The sequence below is a fragment of the Gossypium hirsutum genome, chromosome D01 (genome assembly GCF_007990345.1).
Source record: "Gossypium hirsutum isolate 1008001.06 chromosome D01, Gossypium_hirsutum_v2.1, whole genome shotgun sequence".
Lineage (NCBI taxonomy): Eukaryota > Viridiplantae > Streptophyta > Magnoliopsida > Malvales > Malvaceae > Gossypium > Gossypium hirsutum.
This window is the reverse complement of record NC_053437.1, coordinates 46,131,092-46,145,735: the sequence shown is the minus strand read 5'-3', so window position 1 is coordinate 46,145,735 and position 14,644 is coordinate 46,131,092. Positions and strand designations below refer to the sequence as shown.

General features: G+C 34.6%; 1 non-coding gene across 1 annotated transcript; it reads left to right on the top strand.

Annotated features, from left to right (window-relative positions):
* The first annotated feature begins 2,893 nt into the window (after positions 1-2,893).
* LOC121214252 (small nucleolar RNA R71) lies at positions 2,894-3,000 on the top strand. The gene has a single exon (XR_005909837.1). It is a non-coding gene; the product is annotated as a small nucleolar RNA R71 (small nucleolar RNA).
* The last annotated feature ends 11,644 nt before the right edge of the window (positions 3,001-14,644 follow it).

Sequence of the window (14,644 nt, the reverse complement as noted above, 5' to 3'; positions counted from 1 at the left end):
GGAGAACTGAATAGGGGAAACGGGGAAGGAGGAGAGGGCTGTGTGGTGATTTTGGCGAGGGGAAATGGCTGCAATGGGAGGGAAATGAGAGCGGGTTCGTTAGGGGATGGAAGAAAAGTGGTGGAAGGAAGGACGAGTTCTCTTGATGAGGGAGAACAGGGGAGGAAGAAAGCGAAAAGGGAAAAGAGCATGACGGGTAGCGACGATAGTGGTCGAGGAGAGGGCTGCCAGACTAGTGAGGGAAGATGGGAACAATGGTAGGGGTGAAAAACAAAGAAGAAGACAAAGTGAAAGTTTTAGGTTTATTGGGTGAGAAAGGGGGCACGGTCGTGTAAACCCCTGTTGGCTCACACGGCAGTATCACACGCCTGTGTGCACCTTTCCTAGGCCATGTGTGACTTAAAAATTCTAGCCCAGTCTTCACACGACCTTGGACACGCCTGTATGTCTAGGTCATGTGGCACACACGGCCGTGTAGTAGGCCGTGTGTGCTATTCCTTTGCTTCTCCCACGCTCGAGTGAGATGTCGTGTGGGCCACACAACCTCACACATGCCCATATGACTGGTCGTGTCTTGCACACGATCGTGTTTTTTTCCCATGTAACTCATTGACTTGAATTTAAAATTGAAAAATTAGCTCCAGTACTCAACATGCCCATATGACCATCTTAGGCTGTGTAACAATCGAATTTTGGAAAAATTAAGTCCCAAGACTCACACGGCTAAGGACACGCCTATTTTTCTAGGTCGTGTGACCTACACAGCTATGTCTTTACATCGTGTAACTCTCTATCATTTGCTCCATTATGCACATGGCCTAGAACACACTCGTGGTCCAAGTCGTGTAGGTCAAAAACATTTTTTAATTTAATTTAATTTTAAATTAGCATACAATAAAATTAAAAGAATTACCAAATGTTAAACGCTCGGGTTGCCTCTCGAGAAACACTTATTTAGAGTCTAAGCTTAACTTACCTTGTATGCACACGGTTACGGTGGTTTACGGAGCTAAAGCTCCTCTTTCTCATTATCAAATATTTTACCAAGATAATGTTTGAGTCGAGTACTGTTTACCTTAAATGTGCCGAACTCAGAATAAGTTACCTCGACTGTACCGTATGGGAAGACATTCAGTACTGTAAATGGGCTCGATCCATTTGATTTGAGCTTAGAAGGAAGGATTCGTGGACCCATTTTGTCCAGCAATTCTTTGTCCCCAACCATAAATTGGTTTGTTCCATTCACATGCTTATCATGGCATCGTTTTGGCTCTTCATCGTGTTTTTTTAGTTTCTCCTTGACATGTATTCGTCATTCATCTAGTTCTTCTATTTACACCATTCTCTCCTCATGTGTTATTCTATTTCTGTCACCTTAATTGAAACATGGCTCCTACACGTTTTCACGAGGGATTCCTTGGAAAGAAGGTTGAGCCACATGGTTACTAACATTTACAGAACATTTAAAATAATCTAGATCCCTAAAAACTCTCATAGAATCACGTGCCTGGAGAATAATCTTTTCGTCACCTACACGAAGTACAAGTTCTCCCATACCAACATTAATAATAGTCCTAGCAGTTACTAAAAAGGTTCGACCTAAAATCAAAGGTATGTCACTATCCTCATTCATTTCTAACAAAACAAATTCTACGGGGAATATGAATTTATCAATTTTCATAAGTACATCCTTGATAATACCCCTAGGATATCTAATGGTTCTATCCACTAGGTGAATACCCATCCTAGTTTGTTTGGGTTTCCCAAGACCTAGTTGTTCAAACATTTTATAGGGCATAACATTAACACTAGCCCCTAAATCAGCCAAAGTATTATCAATATTTAAACTACCGATCAGACAAGGAATAGTAAAACTCCTTGGATCTTTTAATTTGTCAGGTAGTTTATTCTGAAGAAAGGCCAAGCACACTGCATTGAGCTCCACAGCTGATGAGTCATCTATCTTCCTCTTGTTTGTTAACAGCTCGATGACATAATTTGGCATCTGTGAAAGAGCTTCAACAAACGGTAAGTTAATGTGTAATTTTTTAAGAAGTTTAAGAAATTTACCATATTGTTTATTCGCGTGCACTCTCTTTGAATCTTTTTGTCTCGGTTCTTGTTCAAGTTCAACTAACCTTTCCATGTCTCGAACAGTAATCGCATGAAGCTGCTCTCTAGGTTAGGTTCAGTATTGCTAGGCAAGCTACCTTGTGGTTATTTTGAAATTATCTTAGCAAGCTGTCCCATTTGGTTTTCGAATCCTTAAATTAATACTTGTTGATTTTTCAGTGTTGCCTTACTGTTTTGAAAATAGGTTTCTAACACTGAGATAAACTTTGTCAACATCTCCTCAAGGTTCGGTTTTTTCTCTTGCTGATAAGGTTGCTGAAAGCCTGGAAGTGGTTGTGCACTTTAATTTCCTTATCCACCCCAAGAGAAATTGGGATGGTTTCTCCGACCTGCATTATACTGGTTACTATAAGGGTTATTTTGAGGCCTAGAGTTATTACCCATATAATTGACTTGCTTATTCTCTATGCTAAGGCCGAAGGGTAAACATTTTGGATTATTCATTCCACCTCCATTTGTATCGCATTGTATCACCGGATGTACCTGCGTAGAAAGATATAAACCATCAATTTTCTTATTTAATAATTCTACCTAGTTTGATAACATAGTGATTGCATCTAAATTAAAGACACTAGTGGCTTTCATCGGCTTTGTCCTCATGACTTGCCACTGATAATTATTCAGTGTCATCTCCTCAATAAATTCATAAACTGCTTCGGGTGTTTTATTTTTCAGTGTACCACCGACTATTGCGTTAATCAACTGTCTAGTTGAAGGGTTCAAACTGTTGTAGAAGGTTTGAACTTGTAGCCATAAAGGTAACCCATGGTGACGACACCGTTTCAATATATCTTTATATCTCTCCCATGCATCATATAAAGTCTCTAAATCAATCTGAACAAAGAAATAGATATTATTCCTCTACTTGGCTATTTTAGCCGGTGGGAAGTACTTCAATAGAAATTTCTCGGTCATTTGAGCGCATGTAGTGATGGAACCTCAAGTAAAGAGTTTAACCATTGTTTTGCTTTGTTCCTTAACGAGAATGGGAACAACCGTAAACAAATGGCGTTATCAGTGGTGCCATTCATCTTGAAAGTGTCGCAAGTTTCCAAGAAATTGGCCAAATGAGTTTTGGGGTCTTCATCTTGTAAACCATCGAACTAAACATACTATTGTACCATCTAAATAGTGCTCAAACTCAATTTGAAACTATTTGCAACAATGGTGGGTCGCACAATACTCGATTCAGTCCTAGTCAAAGTCGGCCTGGCATAATTGTACACAATACGAGGAATAGGAGTTGTAGCAGCTATAGGAGGTAGCTGAATATTTTTATTATCACCCATCTCCTCAATAATAATGATGTCCTCTTGTTCGTCTACTATAATTTTTTGACTCAACCTTGCTTCTCTACGATTTCTACGAGCTATACTTTCAATTTTGATGTTGAAAAGTAATGGTCCTGACGGGTTTCTTCTAGTCATAAACCAAAAGAACCTGCCAGAAGCAAAAATTAGAATATAAAAATTAAATTAAAACAAAAGTATAAAATAAAATAAAAATGGCTAAATTAATAAAAATAAAGTATTCCTAATATTTTAGTCCCTGGTAACGGCGCCAAAAACTTGATGTGTGTCCACGCAACTAACTAAAAAAACGACTAAGGCAAGTGCACATAACGATAAATAGTTTAACTATGGTGAGTAGAGATATCGATCCACAAGGACTAAAAGTATTTGTAATTACCATTTTTCTATTATTTAGCCCACAATTTGGAGTAATAGGTTTTAAACTAAAAATACTAACTAATTTAACAAAGAACTCAAGACAGAATAAATTAGGAAAATGATCGAATAATAACCAATGAGAGAGACAATATCCAGGAAAGAATCCACCTAGACTTCACCTAGACTTCAAAATAAATTAAAAGGAGGTCTTCGATCTTGACGAGAATCTACTTTAGAGTTGGCTCTAATGGTGTTCTTAGAGTTGTTTTCTTCAATTATCTCTGTTGGCCCTCATATCTCTTCTTCTAATTGGTATTTATAGACTTTAGAATTCTCAGAAAGCCTAAAAATATTTTGTTTTTCTGTGTGTTTGGGAAGCGAGTTGTGAAATTGACATGGCCTAGGACATGGCCGTGTGCCCATCTCGTGTGGGAAAGCGCAACCTGTATGGCTCCTGAAATATGCTCTTTTTGTCCGATTTTCACTCCTTTAGCTCCCAAATGCTCACCTAAGTATAAGCATATGAATTCAAAGGATTAGGAGCATCAAAGTCACCAATTTGCATAAATATTCATCCAAAAAAGCATTAAGAACGAGATTAAAATATGTTAGTTTTATCATTTATCAGTACTCGACAATTCGGTGTATGCTCCACTGTGATTGTCAAGTCAAAGAATTTCGTGACATGCTAAATCCCCTAATAATAATAATATGTTTTAAAAAAATAAAGGGAAAAAACCATAAAAATTATTAATATATTCTGAGTAGGCTTGAAGCAAGTAACTTACGTTTAGGTAATAAATGAACTAAGTAAATTAGAAGATGATTGCTATAGGCCAAAAGGAGAAAATACATGAGTACTTAGGAGATTCTGTGTTTAGGGAAAAAAATTTGCATTACTTATGTTGAGCAAGCCTTTGACACTCGAACACGTTTTAGGAAAAAGGAAGATTGTTGACAACTGATGTACTGGTTGTTCTTCGAATAGGCTGGTAGTATGAGTTAGTCTGGTGCGTTTGCTTGAGGACAAGCAATAACTCAGGTTTGGGGGTTGTGATAAATCTTGAAAAGAGTTATATTTTATGCCTTTGGACCTAGTTAATTGTCTGTACTTACATCTAGTTGCATTTTAGGACATTTCATTAGTATTTTTAGCATTGCAATGGAACTTGAGTTGCATTTAAATATTAAGTGTTTTTATTCTTTACAATGTATGTGAGCAATCCCTAGACATAGTCGACTGTGCAACATATCCTTAAACTAATTTAATTCTAAAAAGGTTGGATTAGTTGGACCATGGCTGAATGATATGAACAAGTATTCGACCGATACTTGTAGTAGACTTTAGACATAGAGCAATGATCATGCAGAAGGTAATAGTGCATGGTACCATATTAAAAGCCTATAGATACAGGCAAGGTAACTTGAGGTTTTTTCTCTCGAAAGAAGTATGCCACTTAAGAACTCTTCTGAATAGTAGATTAAGTATGATTTTGCTAAGGCATTGCTGACAGGAAAAGTAGATTCTTAGTAAACCCGACCTTCTCACTCAACATCGTATAACCCTTATCTTTTCCGAAGTAGCTTTGCCATAGCATTCTTAGCCGTTTATTTATTCGTTGCATATTATTCATGAAGTTATTCTCATAATTCCCATTACAGTTCCAAGTATTCATTAGTTCCACATATTTTATACATCATTATTCCTATTAATTGCCACTGCATACTTACCATAGTCTTACCATAGCATTAATCGCATTTTATTATAATAACTTGACCAATTTAGTGCCTCAATCCAATCCTCATGGGAACGATACTCACTCATCACTTTATTACTTGATTTGATGTTTATACTTGCACAAATAACATATCATTTCACACACGACAGTGTGTCATCTCATTTTATAATGGTGGAGATTTGATTTTCAAGCAAGCCTATGGTAATAGCATTTCTTGTTCGATTGTTGAGTGCACAATATTTGAACCTTAAACACTTTGATTGCTTTGAGTGATCTTTTTTGAGGATGGAAATTCTTGTTGATTTCGAATTTAAGGTAATTATTTAGATAAGGGGAGACACCTATGTTTTCATGCATTAAAAATTTCATCTTGGACTGTTTGAGTCTTTAGTGTCCTTTCAATTGAATTTCTAACGCATGATTGTTTGAGAATTATTTTGAAACATTATTGATGAAAATGAAAAATTAAGAAAGTTAACTTAAATGTGGGTTGAGGATTTTTCTTGATGACAAGCAAACGTTTAAGAGTGGGGATATTTGATAAATAGTAAAAGCAACATGTTTTAATCATGTTCTTAATGTGTTTTTGGATGATTATTTGATGTTAAATGGTGAATTTTGTGCTGCTAATCCTTTAAATTCATATTTTTATACTTAAGAGAGCATTTAGGAGAAAAAGGAGTGAAAATTGAAATATCAAAGAATGTACAAGGGCCAAACGGGTTGGAGCACGAGCTGCCACATGGGCATGTGTCAAACTGTGTGGAAATCAAGAATAGCACTTCGAAAACATAAAAAAATGCAAGTTTTAGGTTTTTCGGGCATTCTAAGACCTATATATGCCAAATATAAGAAAAGGGGAAAGGGTCGTCAAAGAATATCAAGAAAACAACTCGAAAAACACCATTGAAGCCAACTCTGAAGCAAATTTCCATCAAGATTGAAAATCTTCTTTTGATTTTTTTGAAGTTTATTATAAGTTTCTTTATTTCTTGTGGTTATAATATCTTTGAGATGTTTTTATTTGCTATCATGAACTAATTTTCCAAATACCTACAGAGATGAACCCTATGATGGATTTTGTTATTTGATTTCTATTTTTAAGTAAAAAATAATCGGATCTTTTTCTTAATTATGTGTGCTTAATTCTTGATTTAATATTTCTAGACTATTAATCCATGTTTGATGAGTTTAAATTAGTGGAGGAATAGACCCTGTTTAAGAGTAGATCTAGTAAAATTCAGTGGCATTGCATGCAATCCTAGAATAGGATGACATAAATATATTAGATTAGATTCAAATCTAATAGGGGGTCCATAGATCAAGTTAATGCGATAATAGGGGTTTAAATTAGAAAAAACTTTTAATTAATAAACCTAGAGTCAGTTGCTCTTAGTCTTGAAGAGAGATATTAGCATAATTTAGGGATTTCTACGGATCAAGATACTAAGTGAAGAAATTGTGTAATTTAAATTGATAATGACAGATGAAATCTAGGTGGATACTTGCCTGGGTATTTTCTCGCTTTCTGGTTGTGACAGCCCAAAATTGACCCTAGTCGGGAAGTGGTTTCGGGACCGCTAAACCGAGTCACCGAAATGTTTGAATGTGATATTTATTGTCTAGAATATGTAATTATGAATGTGTGAAAATTTCAAGCTTCGATTTAGTCGATTGCATGTGAATTTAGTCAATAGGACTTATGTGCGACATTTTTGAAATGTGATAGGTCGAAGCATAAGGACCTATTAGTGCATGAAATAAAAAGGGGGACTTGCATGTCAAATTCCCCCTCCCTAATTAGTAGTGGCCGGCCATGACAAGCATGGTAGACCAAGTGTGATGGGCAAGACATGTCATAGACATGTTGTGTTGGTGCATCATGGGTGGAAAAAAATAAAATAAGGAGCATGGGCATAAAATAATGAAAGGGAATATGATGAAAAAAAATGTGTGGTTGTTCCCCCCCCCCCATTTTGCCGAAACTACAAAGAAAAACAAAAAAAAAAGTGCTCATCCTTTGGTTCATCTTTGGCCAAAAAAATTTAAGGAGGAAGGAAGAAGAAAGGTTGAAGGGGTTCGGCCATGCATGTAACTAGGCTAAGGTATGTTTGATGATGTTCCATGAGATGCATGCATGTTTTAGTTGTTAGCTTGAGTTCTACCTAGCCCATGGTCTAAATCTTGCTATGTGATGGAAATGACACTCGGCCATGGATGCATCATTCTTGCTTGGTGTTGATGTTGTGTCGGTGAGATACCAAGTTATTTTCGTGACCAAGTTGAGATTTGAATTTTTGGAATAAGTAAGGTTTTCGGCTATGGAGATTAATAAGGGTGATGGTTGTGTTTCATGCTAAATCTAGATGAAAAATGGTAGTTACTTACATCTTGATGATTATGAGTTTCTTTCTTGGTTCTACCTTAGATCCATGAAGTATATTTTTATTTGGTGTTGTTGGAAGTATCGGCCATGGTATACCCATGAGTGTGATTTATGCTTATTGCATGGTAGGTAAGATTTATGTTTTGGATATATGTTTAAATTTGGTTATAATCAAAATTTGGGATTCGGCTCTTGCACATATATATATATGATTGCATATGATGGTGCTTCGGTTATGGATTAAATGATGGATGCGTATTGAGTATAATATGGAATGCATTAGTTAGTAAAATGTATGTCATTTATGTGTGGTATTAAGTATATAATCGGCCTCAACATAGACATGCATATTCGGCCATAAGAAGAAGATTGGTGTTGCATGTATTCGGTTAGAGGCAAGCATATTGATGCTTTTGTCTTGGCTTAGAAAATTCGGCCAAGGGGGAAAATTAGCTAAAACGTTGAGTTTGATTCATGATTCCGTACATATGTGACTTTAATGTCTAATTTATAAATATGGGCTAAGTGCCTTGTGTTCCTCTTTTCGATGCTCAAATGATTAAATCAATTTATTTGTTTAATTAAGCTCAAGAGCAAAGGGGAACTAAATCCGATAAAGGGAAGGAAAAAGTGGTCGAATAGCTATCGGAATCGTTCGACAACACCCGAGGTAAGTTCTTGAGTAAAAGAGCTTAAATTATGATTTGATTAGATCATGTTTTAAGCAAATTAAAATCATGCTCTTTGTGTGGCTATTGAGCCGAAATTGCAAGAATGATAAATGTCTTGTGTTTGAGTTTTGCTAACGAGAACGAAATACGAATGTGCCATGATTTATTGTTAAATGTGCATGGTTATTTGAATGATGTTCGGGCTAAGTCCCGAAGGCTTTGTGCTAAGTGACCATATCCGGACTAAGATCCGAAGGCATTTGTGCGAGATACTAATTCCGGGCTAAGCCCGAAGGCATTTGCGCGAGTTACTAAATCCGGGTTAAGTCCCGAAGGCAATTGTGCGAGTTACTATAACCGGGCTATGTCCCGAAGGCATTTGAACGAGTAGCTATATCCGGTTAAATTCCGAAGGTACGTGATTTGGGAATGAATGATCTTGCTGTCAAAATTTCAGTAAATACTCTAGAAACATCCCAACATTGAGGTATGTTTCGTATGTGCTTGAATTTAGTTGAGCCCTTACAAATAAGTATTCGCTCAGTTGATAAACGAGCTACCGGCCTTTGGCTAAGTTGATCTTTTGTGTATGTACATAAGGGTTGGTAATGTGAAGCAAGTATGATATCGAAAATTTGTGCATATGAAATTATTTGTTTAGCTATATGAATGCTATACTTTTGCTGTGCTGGAATTCCTTGCTCAAAACTTACTAAGCATAAATTGCTTACTCCGTTTCTTTGATCCTCTATTTTATAGATTTTGGTTCTCCAGCTATCGGACTCGGGATTTTGAAGTCGAAGTCGCCCACACTATCAAAGCCCCCCCCCTTTTGGTACAATTTTGGTTGAACTTCGAAATGGCATGTATAGGACTACCCGTTTGTTGTGGGTCATGGACCCTTTGGACTTGTATAATTTTGGATAGCCATGCGAAAATGGCTTATATATGTTTGAGTGTAATGTTATAATCATTTGGTATGGATATGGTTATTGAGAGGTGTGGATAGGCTTGACAAGGATTGGCCATGGGAATGGTTAATCACTATCATAAATTGTGCTACTTATGCAAAAAGGGCTAGTTGAATCATGGAAACTATGAAATAGGTAAAGTCTACCTTAAAGGCAGATGCTGACAGCAGCAGTGATGTAGATTTGGAAATTCACTAAAAATAGTACAAATGGAATTAAATAGTGAATAAATTATGTAAACGAACCTTGATGAATCTATTTTCATAGGAAAGTAACGAAACAATCATACGGACAGTATGTTAAGAGATATTCAGGTTCTTGTGAGACAGGTCCAGAACGGTTTCTGGATTTCCTGTTCCTACTTTGGAAATTCATTATAAATTAACCAGAGACAATTATGAGTCAAGCCATATATGTATAGATTCCTCTCTGAGTCTAGTTTCTATAGAAACAAACGGTATCAGTATTGAAGCCCTGTACAGGGAGATATTCAAGTCGTAATGCGCAAAGGTCAGTGTAGTCGATCCCTGTAACATGGGATACTTTGACTAATAAACTGTACTAATTGGCCCAACCAAAAATTCTAGAAAAAAATATGTAGATGGGCATATGAGTCTAGTTTCAGGGAAAATTTACAGAACTGGATTCCAAGTTTCTGAACTCAAGATATGATTTTTAAAGCGACTATTACGCAGATTGGCAGTGTCTGGAAAATTTTTAAAGTCTGTTAACACCTCGTGTTCGACTCTGGTGACGGTCTCGGGTTCGGGGTGTTACACTGGTTGACAACTGTTTATTTTCTTAATTTTTTCTTCGTCATGTTCTTTAGTTAATTAATTTAGTTAATTTTAGTTTTAATCAATCACTCCGACTTTTCAATTAAATAATAGAAAGACAGTAATTACTAGTACTTTTAGTCTTCGTGGGAAAAATATTTGTGCTCACCATAGTTATACTATTAATTGATAGGTGCACTTGCGTTTGTCGAAATTTTAGTTAGTTTACGACTACATCAACCACCTCTTGCACTGATGTTTTTGTGGCCACATACGTTACTGTGCACAAGTTCTAGGGGTTTTACGGTCCTCGTTTCTTTTACATTAAAAGATCACTTGATCATCTTACCTTCTAAGTAAGATTCACATTGTGGAAGGTCAACTTCTTTAAGCGAACTTAAAGTGTCAGCTTTCACAAGTCCAGTTATCCTTTCTTGGTTAATATAACCAAGTCTCAAATGCCAAAGGTATGCCTCATTAGAGTGAGAAGTTTTAAGGATTTTATTCAAAATTTTAGTCTTAAGAAATTTACACATCTTTGGTTTGATAAAATAGAGCTTATTTGACATCCATCCATTATAGATAAGTTTGTAATTTCTAAATATTGCCATACTATTATTAAAAAACACACTCAAGCCGTCTTGAAATAAAAGTGCAACAGAAATTAAGTTTCTTTTGAAACTTGGTACATAGAAAACGTCTTTCAAAATAATCTTCATAAAATTATCAAAATAAAAATTTACATCTTTCATTGCTTAACGTGTCATAGTTGCCCTATTTTCAATCTGCAGTAATAGACTTTTATCTAGAAGAACTTTCCTCTCCTTGAACCCTTGTAGAGAAACATATATGTGATTAGTGGCTCCCGAATCAATGACCTAGTGGTCTATTGAATCCTCCACTAAACTATATTTTATCATAAATATTTTTGTACCTTTTCCTTTAATGGCCATGTATTCCTTCATCTCTTTACAATTCACCTTTAAATGCCCATTCTTATTGTAAAAAAAGCATTTACACTTAGTTAGGTCTTTACGCTTTCTAGTTCTCTTCCTTTCTAATTGTAATGGCAGAAAGACCTTAACCTTGCCTTTCTTAACACAATTTTCCTTCCCTTTTGAACATGAAGTGATAGCTATTTTTGCTTCTGCTCTCTAGACTGACTAACCTCCATTCAACATCAACTCATATGATTGAAACTCTTTTATGAGTTGTGTAAACGTCAGTGTCTTGTTCCCAAAGTTATATGCGACCCAAAAGCTAGCAAAATCCTTGGACAAGCTCTTGAACACCATCCCAATATAGGTGTTCTAGTCCTAATTAACCTCATTATCTGTAGCCTCGGTAAAGTATCCCATAAGAGTGATCATATGGTCTTTGAATAGAGTGTCGGGCTTTTGTTGGGCATTCATCAAACTAATAATAGTCGATTGTCGAGCCAAGGGAACTTGGCCTTTAACAATGTCTTCTAGTTTGTCTAGAATCACTTTGACATTCTTAAAGCTCTCTAGTTACTTATAAAGGGTGTTAGTCGCGCTTGCCAACATATAGCAACAAGCTCTATCATCATACTCCTCCCAGCATTTTCTAGCCTCAACTTGAATGGCTGGAGGGCACTTATTATTAAGAATTGTTTTGAGTTTCTCACAGCTCAGGACAATCATCAGGTTCTTTTTGCATTCATTATAGTTATTTTCGTTCAGTTTTTTTAGTAAGTTTGTTTACTAAGGGAGTAAGTGTTATTTTCGAATTGAAAATAAAACATTCATTCATTCATTAATATCTTTTTATTAATCGAATATTTAAAAATGTTTTGCAATTTTACGATATGCATTAAAATGATGCATGTGTCTTACATTAAACCTTGAAAAACATTTGTAGGTTGTTGCAATGATAATTTCTACACTCATTGAATCAATCGGGTGATCCTGATCAACTAGTGAGATCATGGATTTTCATCCAATTAGTACATCAACCCAATTCTCTAGGCATTCACAGGTACTAATAATTGTGTAATGTTTGGCCATCATTCTAACTTAATTAGAGCTTCGTGGGAAGTTACTTAACTAGAAGATCTTGAGTGTATAACCATCAAATCAACACTTGTCGTATCATGCACCATAGATGAGTTATCTTAGGATAATCTCACCAAGTAGCATGTTGTGACTAGTTGTACTCTTTGAAAACAAAGTGTCTTGATATATCGTATAATAAGACCTACCACAGAGGTCGGTTCAATTATCATATGATTATAAGAAAGTTCTGCTTACTTTCAAGAAGTCTCTTTAGTGAAATCCACATGACAACGTCTACCTTGGGGCAGGTCCATTTCATTCAATCACAGGAGACCATTAATGGAGGTCGTAGGTCTTAGTTAGGGATCTTCTCTCACTCAATATTTTAAAAATATGCAAGTTTTATTTTAATTTCGGTTTCAATCATGAATGATCAATATATAAAAAGTTGAACAAATTGATACATGGGTTAGCTTAATCAAGCTCCCATGATAAAACAAAATCTATAAAAAATCAAAGAAAAATGGCTAAGGACTTCCTTATAAAGTTGACCAAATGCTCAAACTAGGTTTTTAAGTTTTTCTTCAATGGCTTCTAAGATGGATGGTGGCCTTGGGAACAAAATGATAACTTTTTTCATATTCCCACTTATTATACTTATATACTTTGATTAATTTTACTTAATTATAATTAATTAAACCTTAATCTTTAATTAACTTAAGTTAATGACATTTAACATCACATCCCAATATCATGCATTTTGAATTGGCCTATTAGCCATTTTAGTCCTTGGGGTAGTTGCTATTTAAGCCCCCAAGTCTTTTCCTAATTAAAAATTTATAGCGATTAAACTTTTACAATTTAGTATTTGGGCCTTAATTAACTACATTTCGACTAAATTGCTCAACTAAATTTCAATTCATCAACATACTAAGTCCAACATACTAACTCTGTAAATATCTTCATTTAATATTTACGGACTCAGTTTACAAAAATGGGGTTCCAAAATCATATTTTCCAACACCATCTGAAACCGGGTCGTTTCAATATTAACAAAATATTTCTTATTAAATTAGATTTTGAATTGTGCTTTATCTTTTATAAATTGTATTTAAGTATTGGGTTTAATTTCTTTTTATTTTGGACTTGAAATTTGGGATATGATTAGTTTATTTTGAGTTTGTGTAATAATGAGTATATTATTTGGGTTTGGGCTTAGTATAATATATTTGAATTTTGGAATAAATATTTTAGAATATGAGTGTCAATTTTATAAATATAATAAGAATTATAAAAGTTATTCAATTGTCAATATAATATAATAATGAACAATAAAAGATATTTTCATTAATTCATATAATATTATAGAATAATAAATTTTACATACAATAAGCACTTTAATTATTTTATATAAAATAATTTTATTATATATATTTTATGTTTTTATAAGGAAAATTTGAATTATTTTTTCATCGCATAAAAGTAAAATGAATTATTAAATTTGTAACTAAAATATTTATACCTTTTAAAATTAAAATTATTTGAATCCATTAGAGCCCACTTGACTCAATTTGAGCTCGAATCTAGAAAAATCCAAGTTCGAAAGAGATCGAACTCGTAACATATCCGAGCCCAAGAAAACCTAAGCCAGAGAAAATTTGACTCCAAAGTATGCCTGATCCGAGCCCGCACAAACATGTCCATTTGCCAGCGCTACCTATCTCACCTCAATGGTTAAGTCCAAACACACACAAACACCAGTTAAAAAGCTTCTTCTTTTTCTGCATAGAAAGTTGTGAAGAACTCCTAAGTTTAGCGGGAGCATAAAAGCTATACATAATAAAAGTTTTAAATTATTTCATTTTATGGAATTATTAAAAATATGTCAAATTATAATTTTATTAATAAAAAATAATATATGATAATCTTTTTGTTTTTAATTATTTACATTACTTCAAATGTATTGATGAATATTTTATAATTACCATCAAGGATATTTGATGTATAATGTTAAGTACAACTCCTATTTCAGTCAAATTTGAGAAATAATCTTCTAGTTAAACTCTGTTTATTTATTTCAATCAAACTCTGATTAGTCTAGATTATTTTTTTATTATTTGGCCTATAAATTTAGCCTATAAATAGGCTCTTTTACAACCTCAGAAAATACACCAATTAGATATTAGAACTCATAACACATTTAAAGAATTTTGTGTTTATGTTTTGAGGGTTATTTGTTTTTGGGTTTTCGAGATTTAGTTTTTATCTCCATCTTTTGTACTG